This window comes from Kogia breviceps, chromosome 8, assembly GCF_026419965.1.
Source record: "Kogia breviceps isolate mKogBre1 chromosome 8, mKogBre1 haplotype 1, whole genome shotgun sequence".
NCBI classification, from domain to species: domain Eukaryota; kingdom Metazoa; phylum Chordata; class Mammalia; order Artiodactyla; family Physeteridae; genus Kogia; species Kogia breviceps.
In genome coordinates, this window is record NC_081317.1 from 50,094,883 (window position 1) to 50,112,791 (window position 17,909).

General features: G+C 37.0%; 1 pseudogene; it reads left to right on the forward strand.

Moving 5' to 3' along the window:
- The first annotated feature begins 14,544 nt into the window (after nt 1-14,544).
- Nucleotides 14,545-15,358, forward strand: LOC131760806 (elongation factor 2-like; annotated as a pseudogene).
- Nucleotides 15,359-17,909: the final 2,551 nt, after the last annotated feature.

The window sequence follows — 17,909 nt, forward strand, 5'->3', positions numbered from 1 at the left end:
GACAAGCTTCATTATTCCAGGAAAGTCTACCTTAATGAAATGTCTATTTTAGCATATTTGTTACTGTTAAATGTATAAAATTGATTCAAATAATCGTAATTAATAGAGATTTAGACTAAATTTCTCATCTGATGGTTAAACGAGGCCCAGAGATAATGTTTAATGCAGTATTACTAACAAACAGTTGTGAGCACCCTGCCAATAATAATTTTCAAAAACAGTTAAAACATTGGAAGAATTGCATATGCCAGGTACTGCTTAATCACTTTGTGTATTAACCCATTATCATTCACAAGTCCATGATGTAGGCCCCATCAGTACCACCACTCAGTGGATGAAGGAGTTGGAACACCACAAAGTAGATAGTATTATCCTCACTGTTTTACAGACAAGGAAATTAAGATCACACAGCCAATAACTGAAAAGATACAGATATGATATTATAATAATGATGTTCAGTCTAACAAATGTTTAAACAGCCTGTATAACATCTTTCTCAATCAAAATCACTCCAGAAATCTTATTAAGACTTACTTTTCTTAGTAAGCTATTTCTTGGGTGACAAGAGTAACTAAACTTCAGTCAATTCCCTTTGGAAATTATCCCAAATCACGAATCAGCATGTCTGAGCTAATGAAACATTACTGTATTTGCAATCATCACTTAAAGTACCAGAACAGATATAAGAATGGGTCACAGATAGCAATACTGTCAACTGATGTCATAAAACAGTTCAAAGAAAGGATATTATTGCTTAGAAAGGTTTTTTCCAGTTTATGTAACAGAATTTATTTAAATATCACTGAGTCATCTCTTTAAAAGGGGGTTTCATCTGAGTCATCATAGCTAACAAATCACAACATCCTTAACAAAATTTAGAAGCAAGTCTAAGGGTAATTGTGTGCCCTCCTGAAAACCTGGGTGCAAGTGGGGCTGAAAAAGTAGCAGTGAACTGTCATTTACTGGAACTGATAGTGTTTGATTTTTTAAAAATCAGATTTTTTTTGGCAAAAGTTCAGGAAATAAAATTGTACAAAATGTAGTTGCATAATATCTGGTTTTTGAAGTAACAGAGAAAGCTGTACAACTTAATGACCCTCAGGCTACGCTTCTTAGAATAATACCCTCTTAGTAGGATCTTCATGGCCAATAGTTTCAGTTTTCAACACATTAGCCAGTGAATAAAGTACTGAATACCAATTATTTACCACGGTACTGGTGTCACTGGCAAAGTAAAGGACATGATTACTTTCCACAAACAGCTCATCCTACTCATCAAAAGTTTTCCAGTATATAACTGGGTAGGCTGAATTTCGCTTAGTATGACTAGTGAATAAAATGTCCAGCATTTCCTTGAGAAGTACCCATAAAACATCTCTCACATAGGCGTCTCTGAATTTAACCTAATTTTCTTTTTGTATTTAAGACCACTAGCCAGTATTAAGTGAGACAGATGAAGGACACCAATAAATAATATAGAATATTTGTTTTAGGGGGAACAAGTTATTTTCTTACCAACAGTCAGTCCCTGAAAATCTCTAAGTAGGAACTACCACATGTTTAAAAACATATACATCATTAAAGCAATGAGGATTATTAAAATCAATCATATTGTAACATAGCATTTTTTTCTGATAATTCTAGCAAACTTGAAAATGAGAATGATGTTCGCTTCCAAAGGGTACTTGTCTTTTATAACTAAATATTTCAGTGTAAAATAAGTTGTACAGTTTCTGTGAGTGCCAAAAACCTAGACCCTGTCTTTTCTTTTTTTTTTTATTGTCTTCAAGCCTTCACTCTAATCCTTGAGTATAAATAGGTTTTAAAAATTATTTGTTGAATAAATGAATAAAGGTAGAAATAACACAATAGACAGACACAACCGATTATGCAAAGTTAAAATACTTAAACATTGCAAAACTGTTTTGCTTGGGTCAGCACCTAGTGCAGAGATGGGATGATTGTTTCTTAATTCCCACCCACTCCTGGATAAGAGGTTTCTGAATGGCTAAGGAACCTGGACGTGTTAGTGGAATATTTCATTATAATGGCTGAGTAATACTGTCTTTTTTCTCCCCAAATCAAAATACATAATAGGAAATAGCAAGTTTTAAGTCCATGTTATGGAGAAAGAGTCAGAGCAGTACACATACATCTTTTCTTATTTACCTGCAAATAAGAGTTGGACAACTGAGACTTCTAAATCTGCAGTTTTCAGTGTTCCATGGACCATTGGGGGACTGTCAGGTTAAACGGCATCTGGGCTTCTCACCATTACCATCCCCTCCATCAAATTTCAACAAGAAAAAAAATGTGGTTTTCATATTTTATACATAACAATCTAAATAAAATGATCTTTGGAACAAAAAATGGAGTACCAAAAATTGGAGATCACTTATCTAAATGAGTTCTGTTTCCTTTAAGGTAGTGAAATTGAACAATTACACATTTATTGCAGTGTTACAGCCATTCAAAACATTTTGGACACTTCTCTGGAAAGTGCCTTTAGACAAGACGGTCCAAACCTTTTAGCTTCTTCTTTGATGGAAAATATTCAACTCTTAAATGCTGACAGTCTTACAAAGCAGGCAATTTATTCAGACCAGTTCTGATGTTCAAGGTAAGAGTTTAAGCTGGATAATTAATATCATGTTTGATCAAATGTGACTATAAAGCAATGAGATGTTCAGTTCCCACGTGGATGAGGGCCAAAGAGGTGCTGGAAGATGGAAAGGGTGTCATTCAGCATTGCTCATATATTTATGCAGGTGAAAATCCTGGATGGGAGAGTTTAGGTATAATGTTTACATGAGCAAATTATTCTAAATCTTCTGCTGGCTTAACATGCATGTGCCTGTGTGTATGAAAGAGAGAGAGAGAGAGAGATGAAGAGGGAAGGATGTTCCTAATTCCTTCTAAAGAACCGGAAAGAATTTAGCAAATGTTTGTTAACTATCCCCTCACTAATTCATACTCTTCCTTGAATGGTCCTTAAAATCCACTGCTTCCTGCCAATGGGATCTTTTAACTTCACTGTATTGTGGTCAAGACCATGACTAATGACTCTCAGATGTAAAAACAAAGTGATTAAAATTTGCTATATGAGTTTGCTGCCAATCCCACAGGAATTTTCCATAAATTAAAGGCAATTTTAGTAACAGTAAAGTCAGATACATTAAAGCAGAATTTTAATTATTAATTGAGGTTTATTAATAATGTCCATTATTAGTAGTAGGAGTTCCATTCTTGAGTCCCTACTCAATGACACATAATGGGTCACTGCCCCACTCAATCTCCACAACAAACCCTGCCCACAGTCACATGGCCTATAAGTGGTAGAGACTAAGTGAATGCACTCCACTCGCATTCTCCCTTTATTCAGGTCTCTGCTCAAATCTTGCCTTCCTAGCCTCTGACATTCTCTAACCAGGAACAGTGTTTTTTTCATTGACAGCATTTATCTTCTCCTAACAAATCAAACATAGGTTTGTCTCCTTCACTCCCAGATTGTTAGAGCAATACTTTTTTCTATTTTGTTTACTACTGAATTTATAGTTATTTAACAACTTTTGGCCCATCATAGGTCCCTGATAATATTCATTAAATAAAAAATAGGTGCATGAAGAATGTTTGATGAATGAAAAAAATGGGCAAACCGACACAGATTCCTTTTTCCTTCAATCCCAGGGGTTTTTACTATTTCATATTGCTTCATAATTTCAAAGACACTACTATATATAAAATAAGGACCTATTGTATAGCACAGGGAACTCTACTCAATACTCTGTAATGACCTATATGAGAAAAGAATCTAAAAAAGAGTGGGTATATATATATATATATATGTATAACTTCTTCACATTACTGTACACCTGAAACCAACACAACATTGTAGATCAACTATACTCCAATAAAAATTAATTTTTTTTAAAGACCAAAAAAATCAAAATTAAAAAACAAAAATGGGGCTTCCCTGGTGGCGCAGTGGTTGAGAGTCCGCCTGTCGATACAGGGGACACAGGTTCGTACCTCGGTCTGGGAAGATCCCACATGCCGCGGAGCGGCTGGGCCCGTGAGCCATGGCCGCTGAGCCTGCGCGTCCGGAGTCTGTGCTCCGCAACGGGAGAGGCCACAGCAGTGAGAGGCCCGCGTACCCCCCCACCCAAAAAAAAGGAAAAAAAAAATGGCAATCTCACTCTACCTATCACCTTGAAATCCTTATTCCCCACTCATTGCCCACCCTGTAATAACACAGGGCAGGAAGGTTAGATCTCTGACTAGAGGCTATAGGATAACATCAAGGATATCAACAATGTATTGCTGGTATACAGAGCCAGAACAAGGATTGGAGCAGCTGATGCCCCCTTAGAGTCCTCCTCACATTTCCTAGGACTGGTGAATTAGAAAAGAAGGTTGCTATCTGAGGACAAGAGCTAAGCCTGAGTACAGAGATTAGAAAGCACTCTGTGACAGAGGAAAAAAGGGAGTGGTGAGCATAAGCCTGAAACTCACTAGTATTGTCAATTTAACCCACTCAACAGATAGCAGGCCAGCCACCTGTTGTTTCCTTTCTTTTCAGGAAACAAAGATTGCCATAGAGAGAAAAATTAAGAGGCATTTAAGGAACAGGAGAACTACCTTAGAAGACAACAAAGAGAAAAACTTAGTGGAGGAAAATCAACAAAAGGGAAGGGACAGACAGAGACTGAAAACAAGTTTAAAAAGATAGAATACACTCAAACAGAAAAAGGAACATATTTGCAACAGGCAGCAAGACAATCAGATATTACTAAAATAGAAATATTGGACATGAGAGATAAGATTTGTGAAATAAATAATCCTGTGAAGTAGCAGCATGAATATATTCAAAATTGCATTACTTAACTGGAAGACTGGGTCACAGAACTCTCCCAAAAGGCATGAGAAAAAGAGAAATAGGAGGGGAAAAAATGAGAAAAAAAGACAAGAATGTTGGAGAACAGAAGTAGAGGTGTCAAAGTCCACTGGGTTGGAAAACCAAAAGAGAAAATAGAGACTGCAGGCAGGGGATAAAATAGTGATAAAAATTATAACCAAGAATCTTTCCAAAACTAAAAAATGCTTTATATTAAGCTTCAGTTTGATAGCATTCTATAGCAGAGACAAACCTCTGTTTATACCAAATTGTTTCACTGACCTCCTGGGCACACAAGAAGAATACATTTTCCTTCTGTCCCCTTGTATCTAGGTGGGGCTAAATGACTAATTCCAGATCAAAGGAGCCAGGGTACAAATGACTGTGTTGAACAACTACCTGCCAAACAGTTAGCTGGACTGTGGTGAGAGTGAAAAACATACCTTTACTGATTTTTAAATGCCTAGATTTTGGAGTTGTTTTTTATAGCTGTTAGCCTAGTCTGACTCAGAGTCATAGTGTACTGGGATACAGAATCAAAAATCACACCTAGATACATATCTACAAAGAAAATGCCAAAAATCAGATCATGAACAAAGGAATCTTGAAAAAGTCATAGTAACATATCTCTTCAATAGCACAATATGCAAATATTGAAGGAAAATAAAATTGAACCATTATTTTAATATTTATCTGAGTTAATAAATACAAATATTGGTAAAATAAGGTTTCAACATAAAAAATTCTCAGAAATTTTTATACATGTATCCTCTTTGAAAGATTTTTTTTTAAGATATAGTCCCACAAGAATAAAAACAAATAGAAAAAAGTTATATTGCAAATAAAAATAAAGAATTTACATTGTAACTAAAAATGGGATGACGGTACAATCCTAAAACTCCTTACAATATCAACATGGGCAAAGGAATTCCTTTGGGTGAAATAACAGCTATTGGTAGAGAAAAACATATAATTACGGGTCTCAAAAATAACAGGTAACTTTCTGGCTGGGATAAATATTTGTTATAGTTAATGGGAGAAAAATTTAAAAACCAGAAGCATGGTAAATAAAAGTCATCAAAAATTACAGAAACAATTCATAGAAAAACTGAAATTACAGTAAATAAGCTAAACAAACTTAATAGAAGATGAAGATTCTCAGTTTGAGTTTTTAAAAAACATAAACAAATCAACTCTGGAAAGACACGGAGGAGACTTAAATGAGCATTCCTAAGTGAAAGAAGTCAATCTGAAAAGGCTACATACTGCATAATTATGACATTCTGAAAAAGGCAAAACTACACTATAGAGGGTAAAAAAGATCAGTTATATTTCCAGGGGTTAGACTGGGGAGAGGGATGAATAGGCAGAACACAGGATTTTTAGGGTAGTGAAAATACTCTGGATGATACTATAATGGTGGATACATGTCATTACACATTTGTCCAAACCCATAGACTGTACAACACCAAAAGTGAACTCTAAGGTAAATTAAGGACTTTGGTTGATTATGCTGTGTCAATGTAGAGTCATTCTTGGTAAAAAAAAAAAAAAAAACAGTACCCTTCTGTTGAGTGATGTTGATCTTGGGGGAGGCTACGCATGTGTAGGGATAGGGGGTACACAGGAAATCTCTATACCTTCCTCTCAACTTTGCTGTGAACCTAAAACTGCCCATAACACACACACACACACACACACAATGTTCTCCAGAAGTGACACATTTTTTTAAAAGGGCAAGGGCATAGAATTATTGGGGGAAAAGCAAGGTTTAAAAGAATATACATATACCTTTTGAATCAAAAGAATATGAACCAAAAGAAAGCTAGAAATTGATTTTAATATAAGCCAAAATATAATTTTAGATAAAAGCAAAATCATTTATTCATTCTACTAATATTTATTCAATGTTAAGCACTATTCTAAACAGTGGGGCTAGAGCAAGGGACAAATCAAAATTTTTCTTGCCCTCATGCAGTTTACATTCTAAAAGGATACAAATTAAGGAAAAACACACACTATAAAAGAAAACAGATAAAATACTCATTACCACATGATATCTCAAGAAAAGTAAATTGACATACTAGGAATTTTTAAGCAAGGTGGCATTTGAGAAGGACCCAGAGGAAGAGAGGTAAACAAACATGAAGCTATCCAAGAGAGTAGGATTCCAGAGAAGAGATGGTAATTACAAAGACCCTGGGATGGAAGAGTGACACATATTCAGCAACATCAAATAGGTCAGTGTGCCTGGAATACAACTGGCAAGTACAGATGGATAAGTGAGATTAGAACAACCATACAGGACTTTTTTTTTGTCATTGTAAGAATTGGGGTTTTAACTGTGAATGAGATGAAAAGACATGAATCTTTTAAGCCAGATGAAAAAACAGTGTCAAAGCAGATGGGTGTGTTAAGAGGCTACTGCAGTAATCCAAGCTAGAGATGATGGTGGCTTGGACCAAAGGGATAATGGTTGAAGTATAAAGAAGGCATCCAGATCCTGGATATACATGACAATAAAGCCAAGAAGACTGACTGATGGGTAGATGATAAGATGTGACAAAATGCTACGATTCAAGGAAAACTCCAAGATTTTTTTATTGCATTTAGTGAAATGAGGGAAGACTAGTCAGGAGTAGGGCTTTTTTGAAGAGAAAGGGTAGCGATCAAAAGTGCACTTTTGGATATGTAAATTTTAAGATACCTCCTGAATATCCAAGAGGACACATTAAGGAGGTAGTGAGATATAAAGAAGTTATGTCTGAAGATTTAAATTTGGAAGTCATCAGGACATAGATGGTGATCTCATCCAGACTGATGGTTTTAAAAACCAAAAGAGTGAAAAGAGAAGATGTTCAAATACTCAGCCTTCCAACACACCAATATTTACAGTTCAGGGAGATGCTAAGGAGGCATTCAAGGAAACAGAAGTACAGGCTGGTGGCCAATAATAATTACATAAAGCAATATTCCATCTCACTATTAAGAGCAATGTAAATTAAAGATAACATTGTGGTATAATTTTACATCCCTAAATAGGCAGAAATAGCACATAAAATAGCATCTAATTTTGTGAGTATTTATGAAACCTTGTCAATGGGAGTACACATGTGTGCAGACATGTTGCAGTACACATAATCTATTAGTACCTAGTAAAATAGAGCACGCACATAACCTATTACACAGCAATCTGGTCTTTGGGTTATATACCAGAGAAACACACAGATGCCCTAGGAGGAAGGAAATAATGTGAAGGTATTAATAAATAATATGTGCTATATGCATAAAATAGAAAGCAATGAAATAATCAAAGGGAATGAACTAGATCTACATATAGTAACTAATATTTTTAGGAATATCTTTTTGAGATAATGAATTTTAATCATTATGAAGATTAAACATATACAAGGAACAGTTTTATCCATATTTCACAGATAGACATATACATATATGGAATAGAAAACTAAAAGAGCATACATTAAATAAATGAGGGATAAGATATACAGAAGAAAGACAAGAGGAATAGGCGTGGTGACAAAACATGAAAGGAAATAATGGTAAAACTGTATAGGGTATTCTTGCCTAGACCAATTATGATTCTGTACCTTGAAATAGTCATCTGAAATCTTTTGATCAATTCACTGAATAGAAAAATAAATAAATAAAATTTCAGTATTCAGGCAACATTTACTGTGTCTAAAATATAAAGTTTCCAATTTAAAAACAAAAACTTTAATGGAAAGTCAAATTACATCTAGGAGTCACAGTCATTTAAGAAGCAAATAATAATAAACGGGAAATATATGATGTCTTGAAGTATGACACGAATCAAACTTTTCCTGATCTTTTCTATGCCAAGAACTATAAATAAGCATGATACTCAAAGATCAGAATCACTGAAGTGTTTTTCTTTGTGATACAAATTTACAGATACCTGAAAGATAACTCTCCACATAACAAAATTTTCTGTTTTAATGATAACAGGCATTGGAATACGACTAATACATACTATATTACTCTCTGCTTTCTTAAATAGAGGGCAATGTATGGAATTTAGAACATTACTAATTTGCCCTCTATTAGTCAGTAAGATAATAATAGGTCCATTTACCACTGCTCAGTACAACTCTTCCTCCATCCCACAGTGTGATGATCATTTTTCAGTCACCAATGCCGTGGTCACTCTGCTACCAATTATACTATTGGCCAGACACTTATCTTCTTTCTACTATTCTTTCTTCCATTTTCTTTCTACTTTTCTTCTAAATTTCTTCCCCTTTTGAACCCTAGATCCTATAACACCTTTTCATTCTCTAAATTTTCTCTTATAGTCCCATACTTTTGTTTCAAGTGAGTCTGATTTTATAGCCAGCAATAGTCAATTTGGTCAGGAAACCAATCAGGTTTTTCTGGGAGAGGTTATCAGGTTTCTGTCTTCCCCAAAAGGGAAGCAACCATTCAGAGCACCAGAATTGGAATTAGAAAAGAAATGGTCATTTCAGTTCTGTAACTTAATAGCTGGATAAAATTAATCAAATTGATTAACTTCTTTAAAGTTTCATTTTTCTTCATGTTTAAAAAAGGGATTAATAATAACACATATCCCTTAAGGCAATTTTTAAGACTGAGTCAAATACATGTAAGACAGTTAGCTCAGTGCCTAGTTCATAAAATATCTAATATTCCCAATAATTTTAATACTTAACTTCAAACATAAACTACCAACTATGCTATTTTTTTTCTGGATTCTATAATGCTTTAAGTTTCTAAAGCAGCCACAAAACTTCCAACCAATAAACTGAGATGTTCTAGGTAAATGAAATGTTGGTTTTTAGCCCTAAACTTTGAAATCATTTGTATTTTTTAATTAGAAAGTGTATAATTACCTTAAACCATCTTTCAAGTCTTCTAAAATATATCCACCAACATGAATATGATATTGCAAAAATGAATAAGTAAAATAAAATGCTATACTACCCAGATTTCATTAGAGTGACCACTACATATTTTCAAAACACTATATAGTTTTTAAATAGTATAGTTTAGGAGGCTAAAAAGCTTTATTTCAGTGAAATGCATGTATGTCTTCCAGTTTATACACCCAGAAGTATTTTTAATCTTAGAATGATACCTTCTATATAACACCTGAGAAAAAAATGAAATTATAAAACATAGATCTAATCTCAACAAATCAAAGACTGGGTGTGAGAAGGAATTTGTGGTGATTTACAAAGTTGGGAACTGGGCAACCTCCAACTTAAACTGTGGCTCAATTAAAGTTTATTTCCCCTCTATATAATATTTAGGATTATACAGAGGAGAAATCATGGTATGATTTTTACCAGACTTGATGCCATTATACTGTTTGGGAGAGGAAATTAAAATTAATTAAAATATTCATGAAAACTTCCAGACCTCTGAAATTCAAAATATCCTTTTCCAACATTTAACTTCATAAGCAGACAGTGCTTACCCAAAAGTTCTTGTCTGTGTGCCAAGAGAACAAAGGTCATAGATGTAACAGCAGAGAGAATACTGAAACAAGATAAAGATGGATAGTGCAGTGTGCTGAACACAGAGTCTCATATACTGGGATATTCTTGCTTTCAATTTTGAGGAAATGTACCCTACTTAAATCCCAACACATTACTGATCATTTAAGTGGAAGAAACACATTTTATAGGGCCTGTCTTAGCTCTGGTTTGCCCAAAAAGCAGATCTACCACAAATGTTTATGTGTGAGCAATTTATTTGGGAATGTGATCACAAGTAACAAGAGTGAAGGAGAGGGGGAACGAAACAGGGAAGAAAAGAAAGAGAGACGATACAAGTATATAGTTGTTCACTACAATGGAAAACAACTCCGCCCCTCAGTGGTCATCTGAGAAGATTAAGAAGTGTGACTAGGAGCCACCTGTCCAGTGGGGGGGTGGGGGAAAGGATGCATTTATCTATCTGCTTCTACCCCTCCTACTTCTAAGTTGTGCACGCATGAGGACAAAGGAGTTCCCATAGGTCTCCAATGATGTGGTATCAGAGAAGATCTGCACCAGGAAGTTAGAGACACTCAGTTCAGGTCAGAGGCTCTGAGATATCCTGGCAAGGTGCTATTAGGTTCACCTGCATGAAGACGCTGAAAGGCTACAAACTGATTGCTGCAGCAGTGGTTGGAATAGAAAGTATGGCCAGAGGATTTACAATGATTCAGGAAAGGCATACATATTAATCATCTTCCATAGAGGAAATACATGACTTTCCCATAAGAGAATTACTTTTTCAATCCGTCAAGTCAGAAACAGTGTTATGTTTGGAGAGTTCTGTAACTCAGGAGGTTGTCTGGGGGTCAGGGGTGCATGTTAAGACATAACCCTTAGCTCTTGGAATTTTAGCATTACCGTTTGGGGAGAACATCAGTAAAATGGATTTAGTTCCCTAGTCTTTAACTCAACAAAAGAAAACTTTAAGCAACTTTATTAAACCAACCTTCAGCCTGAGTTGGTCCCACATGTTAATTTAATAAATGACATTGCATTTTCATTGAAACTCTCTTCTGTGCTCTTAATTTAAATCAACATACTTGATATTGAATAGTCTATGTCAATTTCATTTCTGAGTCACCCAGCAGCTTGAGCAAAGTAATAACCAACCCCTACCAAGAGGAAAAGTTAAATAAATAAAAAGAAAGAAAAACAAAACCAAATAGTAATCCCAAATTCCTGTTTCATAATTAATATAAAAAAACATGTTAATCTGCTCTCAAGTGTGAATAACACAAACAGCATATGAAATCAGTTCAGCTCTCCAAGAAAAATAATAGTGATCCTATTTATTATGTTTCATGATATCTTCTAAAAATCTAAAGGAATTCTAACTAAACATTTCTCCTCTCTCTCTCCCTCTCAGTAAAAAAAAAAGAGTATTTCAATGGAAAGAATGCATATATTCATATTAACTTGAAAAGCAAATTGAATTCAGTAAAATAATAGTTACTATCATTATTACTGGTGATTGATAGCATTTACTGGCATACTTCTCATGAGAATTCAGCAAATATTACGTATCTCCAATCCAAAAATATGGCCACAAATCCTTTAACTCTTCTCTCAGGTACAGAGAAGGTTTATTTTCCCTCCCCTGGAATTTGTGCTGGCTTGTGTCTACTTTAACCAATAGAGAACAGTGGAAGTAGCATATGCCAGATCCAGGCCTACCATTTAAAAGGACTGTCAGTTTCTGCCCTGAGTGTGAGAGCCCTGAGCCTCCACATGACAACGAGCCACCACGTGAGATATTCAACTGCCTTGCTGGAAAGACTACAGGGAAAAGTCCTGAAACTATATGAAGGAAGAGAGGGGTTTAGTTGTCCCCACCAAGATGCCAGGCATGAATGAAGCCACCTTGTATACTACAGATGAAACTAGTCTCCAGTTAAGTATCACTAGGTAGCTGTCATCAATCTAGATGGTGCAAAAGAACGCCCAGCAGAGACTGCTTGAATTCTTGACCCACGAAGTCATGAGATAATAAAAATGGTCAGCCAGGAACTGTTGGGATAGTCTGTCATTCAGCAATAGACAGCCAGAACAACCATACAGCCCTTTTCTTCCCATATCTGACTGAACCACAGACCAGCTACTTCAGCATGACATGGCAGAGTTGTTCCCATTGTTACTGCTGCTATTTTTAATGTATATGATTTGCCTCCATTCTTCAGATATTCTTATTCAATGGGTCTAGAACAGAGTCTAGAAATACAAGCACATCTTACAGTCTAACATGAAAAGGCTTTCCTTGAAGAAATCCCCTCTAAAACAAATGTGACAGTTATCTATTCTCTGCTTGAACATTCACTTGATAGGGATATAGCTACCTCACCAAGCAAACCCAGTCTTAATTATGGAAATGTTTTTGCTGAGGGCAGAAGAAAGTGATTCATAGGTCACATGTCTCTGGAAAACTCCATGGCAGGAATTCATGAGCCACTTAGGCTCTTCTATTAATCTATTCAACTGTGTCACATGCTTCTTTTGGTGCAGCTTTGAACTGAAACTTTTGATTAAAAATCACAAAAGAAAGAATCCATTTGGCTCAGTTCATCTATCTTTGGGCAGAACACTTTAGGCCAAACCTTGTCATAGCCAACTGACCAGCCTAGAATCCATTGCCCCTAAGGGCCCACCCTGGTCCAATCAGCTGTAGCCATGGAATTAGGTCATGTGCTCCAGAACATGCCTATTTATGGTGGTAGAGTATAGGGTCAGACAATCTCCAAGAAGGAAATATAAAGAAACCAGCACTGTGAAGTACAGCTAACACATACAAGTTTATTAATTACCCTGATTAATTACTCTGGTTGTAATCATCAGGGTCCAGTCAGAAGACAAAAACTACACAAGTTATTTTAATAGAATTTAATTAAAAGAATGGTTACCCAGGCATTAGAAAACTGAAAAGGCAGAAGGGAACACTACAGTCTTTGCTGGTACTGATGCCTCAGGAGCTTGAAAGAGAGAACTTATGAGACTAGGACACACACCTCTGACAAGGAGGTGCTCTGAGTATTGCTAAACTAGTGCAGCAACAGAACTAAAACAAACAGTAATAAATAAATCTCAATAGAACTATTACTTCATTTGTTCAGCCACTATATTCCTATCACAGACATGGTGACAACCATGCCACACTGTAAATTCCTGTTCAGTGAACAATAGGATCTGATTTTTCCATATGAATTCCTACTGACTAGGTTTTATCCAACATTGCTTAGATAGCTGACTCTTTAAACTCAGGTGCTCGATTACAGTCTATCCGCAAAAATGTTCATGCTTAGCCTTCATCGTTTTACTGAGGTCTTTTTTTTCCCCCTTTTTTTTCATCTCTATCATCCAAAATACTTACTGCTCCCCCAGCTTAATTTCGAGCAGCATCTCAAGTCACCCGTTACAGAAAACCACTTTTCCATATCTAATCTCAAAAACTCTTTACCCTAATAACCTAAGAGAAACTCAAATTCTATCCAGTCCAATGATTCTAAGTAACACTTCCATCTTGGAAAAATTAACAAAATTTGTCACTGAGAATAATTTCCTACTAGGTAAAGTATTAAAGTGGAACTATTTTTGTTATTGAAGTGACTATGTATTCTTGATTGGTTCTTTGGTTTTAACTGTTCAAAAATTGAGTGCCTATCTGTACTAGACAAGTGATTTGAGTCCTAGTTTATTAATCTGTAAAAAAAAAAAAATCACTTCTCACAATTTAGTTATAGAAATATGGTTGAAATATAAGTTTCTAGCAGATATAGAATTTCCTGTTTTGGTTACTTAATACTATGACCATATATTAACTAATAGCCGTTATAGAAACAAAAATGGCTCTGATGTGATTCTTGTCCCCAAAGAACGCAGTCTCATGTAAAATGAAATACTATATTAAGACTGTCCCCTTCTCTGAGTCATGTTCTCACAAACTCCTCAGAAGTCCTCAATTTTGACATTTTAATTAATACTACCTGTAAAATAGCACTAATCACCCTCCATCACTGAACAACCGTAACAATTTACTTTCCCAGTCATTTTGGGGGTGAGACTGACCACAACTGCTGTCTGATCCACACATCTATGAACTCATTGGCGTGACCCGCAGAGATGTCTGTCCAAGATTGCAAAATGATCACCACAATACACACCCCCAACCACACGTCCAGGAAGGAGACCGGGTACCTGAAGCCAATTCAGAAAACAACCCCTTTAATGGGTTATTATGTGAAGCCCAAGGAGGATGTGACTCACAGAAACACCATTGTGGGCCTGGTGGGCACTCACTGCTTTCTCACGAAGACGGGAACCATCACCACCTTGGAGCACGTCCACAACATGAAGGTGATGAAATTCCACGTGAGCTGGATCGGGTTGTCAGGATTGTCATAGAGGCCAACAACCTGGCCTACCTGCCCAGCCAAGCTGGTGGAGATGGGGCTGAAGCACCGGCCAAGTCACACCCCACAGCATCCTGCATCCTTGAGGAGTGGGTGCACTGGAATGCTCACATTCCATCAAGAAATCCAACAGTGGTCTCTCAAGGTGAGACCATCAGGAAGGAGGCGAACATGCTCTACCTGTCCAGGTTCCCTAACAAGCACAATCGGCTGTACCTGAGGGCGCAGCCCTTCATGGATGGCAGGGTGGTGGACACCGGCAAGGGTTAGCTCCTGCCCACCAGGAGCTCGAGCAGCGGGCCCACTCCCTGGCCAAGAGAAGTACGAGGGGGACAGGGCCGAGGCCCGCAAGATGTGGTGCTTTGGGCCCGCCAGCACCGACCCCATCATCCCAAGTCACCAAGGGCATTTAGTACCTTAACGAGATCAAGGACAGCGAGGTGGCTGGCTTCCAGTGGGCCACCAAAGAGGGGGCACTGTGCAAGGGGACTGCGGGCGGCGTTCGCTTCGATATTCAGATGTGACGCTGTGTGCGGACACCATGCAGAGTGTCCCCACTCCTGGCACTGCCTCCACGCTGCTGCTGACCGCCCGCCCAGCTCCCGGAGCCCGGCTTCTAGATCCAGGGCCCGAAACAAGAGGTTGGCGGCATCTACAGAGCCGTGAACAGGAAGCGGGCCACGTTTTAAAGGACTCCCAAGTGGCCTATGTTCGGCATGAAGACCCATCAATGAGTCTTTGGCTTCACCGCCAACCCGAGAGCCAGGGGAGGAGCTAGGCCTTCCCCGGTGCGTGTCTGACCTCTGGCGGACCCTGCCTGCAGACGCCTCCTACAGCCGCAGCCGCGTCTTGGCGGCAATGCGCAAGCGCAAAGGTCTGAAGGCCAGCATCCCAGCCCAGGACAACTTCCAGGACAGAAAGCAGGCGGCCTTCCGAAGCAACGGCGTCCAGCCGGTGACTGGCCACAGCCCCGAGCCCCCGTGTTCCCCTCCCGACACCTCGTGTGACTGTGCAGATGCTGTGATGCTCCGCCTGACAGGTTTCTCTGGCCCACTCTGTGCCATCGTTCAGCGTGAACACTTGATGCCTTTTCTTTTGATATTTATTTCAAAACTACAGATACAACAGAAATGCCCTTGCAGCACAGACTTATTTGACCTGGGGGAAAGGGGAAGTGAGGATGAGACACCCAACACTTTTTTTCCATATCTTCAGAGGGAAACTCAAATGTCCCCTCAAATTTTAGAAAAACCACATTACAAGGTTTAAAAACAAAGAGTCCCATAGAAATGATGTTCATTTATAACAGGATATAACCTATAGGACACAATGTATTTTTCCTCATTCTTGTTTGATTTAATGTATTCTTTAGCATGATTATAAATATATCTCAAGATTTTAAGCTTTCGTTTGCTCTCTTCAACAATTTTAGAAACTAATAAGGTATCATCTTCCTAAAAGCTATTTTGGTATCTACTCTTATTTTTTAAAAATTCTCCCACTTTGTGGTTTTTAATGATTCAGGTAACTCTTGTGAGCTCATCCTCTAAAACCTTTAAATAAAATGTAAATAATAAATGTGGTTTAAAAAAAAAAAGGGACAAATAGCTAACTACAGAGTTAACTTGAATATGCCAGACTCATATCTGTTCTTGGCCTCACTAGGGCCTTACTAGCAAAATGTGAGCTCATAAGTCACGAAACTTAAGAGTAGGAAATACCTAAAGAAACCCGCAGATGACCAGGGAATTTTTTAAATGCGTGCTAAATACTTCTTTACTGCTTGGTTTTGGGGAGGAGTTAGACAAAACAGAATAATAAAAGTAATCCTGGGTAGTACTTTAGCATTTACTTTTTCCCCTATTAACTTAATCTTTTAGTCATCATCAAAATGAAGTGGGAATTTAAAATAGTACAGCCACTTTGGAAAACAGTTTGGCACTTTCTCAAAATGTTAAATGGAGTTACCATATGAGTCCAAAATTTCCATATGAAGCAATTCCACTCCTAGGATTCTACTCAAGAGAAATGAAAACATATGTCCACATATAAACTTGTACACAAATGTTCACAGAATTATTCATAATTGTTAAAAAGTGGAAACAATACAAATGTCCATCAACTGATGAATGTATAAACAAAACGTAGTTTATCTGTACAGTGGAATATTATTTGGCTATAAAAAGGAATGAAGTATTGGTGATGTAACAACAAAGATGAGCCTTGAAAACATTAAGCTAAATAAAAGAAACCAGTCACAAAAGACCACAAGTTCTATTATTCCATTTATATGAAATTTACATAATAGGCAAATCTGTGTTGAAAGACAGCAGATTATTGTTTACCTATGTTTGGGGGTGAGGAGAGAAAAGATGGGGGTGGTGAGTAGTGACTGCTAATAGCTACGGTGTTTCTTTGGGGTAATGAAAATGTCCTAAAATTAGATTAGAGTCATCCTTGCCCAGTACTATAGATATACTAAAAATCATTCACCTGTATACTTTAAATAGGTGAACTTTGGGGTATGTATGTAAAATATACATGGGTAAAACTGTTTAAAAAGAAGAAACCTTGTTGCTAACTAAGGTGCCATTCTCATTTACAAATTAATAAAATAGAGACAAGATAATTGTCCAAATTTCAAATTCTAGAATTTGCTAAAACAGAACTCAACCTCTGTGTTCAAGTCTAATGCTACTTCCACTATATGAGCAGTTCCCTCATAAGGTGGGAACTAAAGCTTATTTACAGAGACTACTTGGATATTGGAAGGGTTTTCAAAACATAACCTGTGAGGAAAAATTAAATGAGTTAAAGATGGTAGAAAGACGATTACAGTAATATTAAGTGATCTGTAGTGATGTTCTGTGGAAGAAAAAGTAGAATTATTTTCATTTTATTGCCAAAGACAGAAGTAGAGTCAAATAGCATAAAGCTTGGGACTGGTCAGGGGAGTTAGGTTAATACCATAGGGTTTAAAACTTGAACTTTAGAGTAAGAAAAATGCAGTTTGAAACATAGCCCCACATAACGCTGAGAAACGTACATAATATCTTTAATCCTCAGTGGATTTGT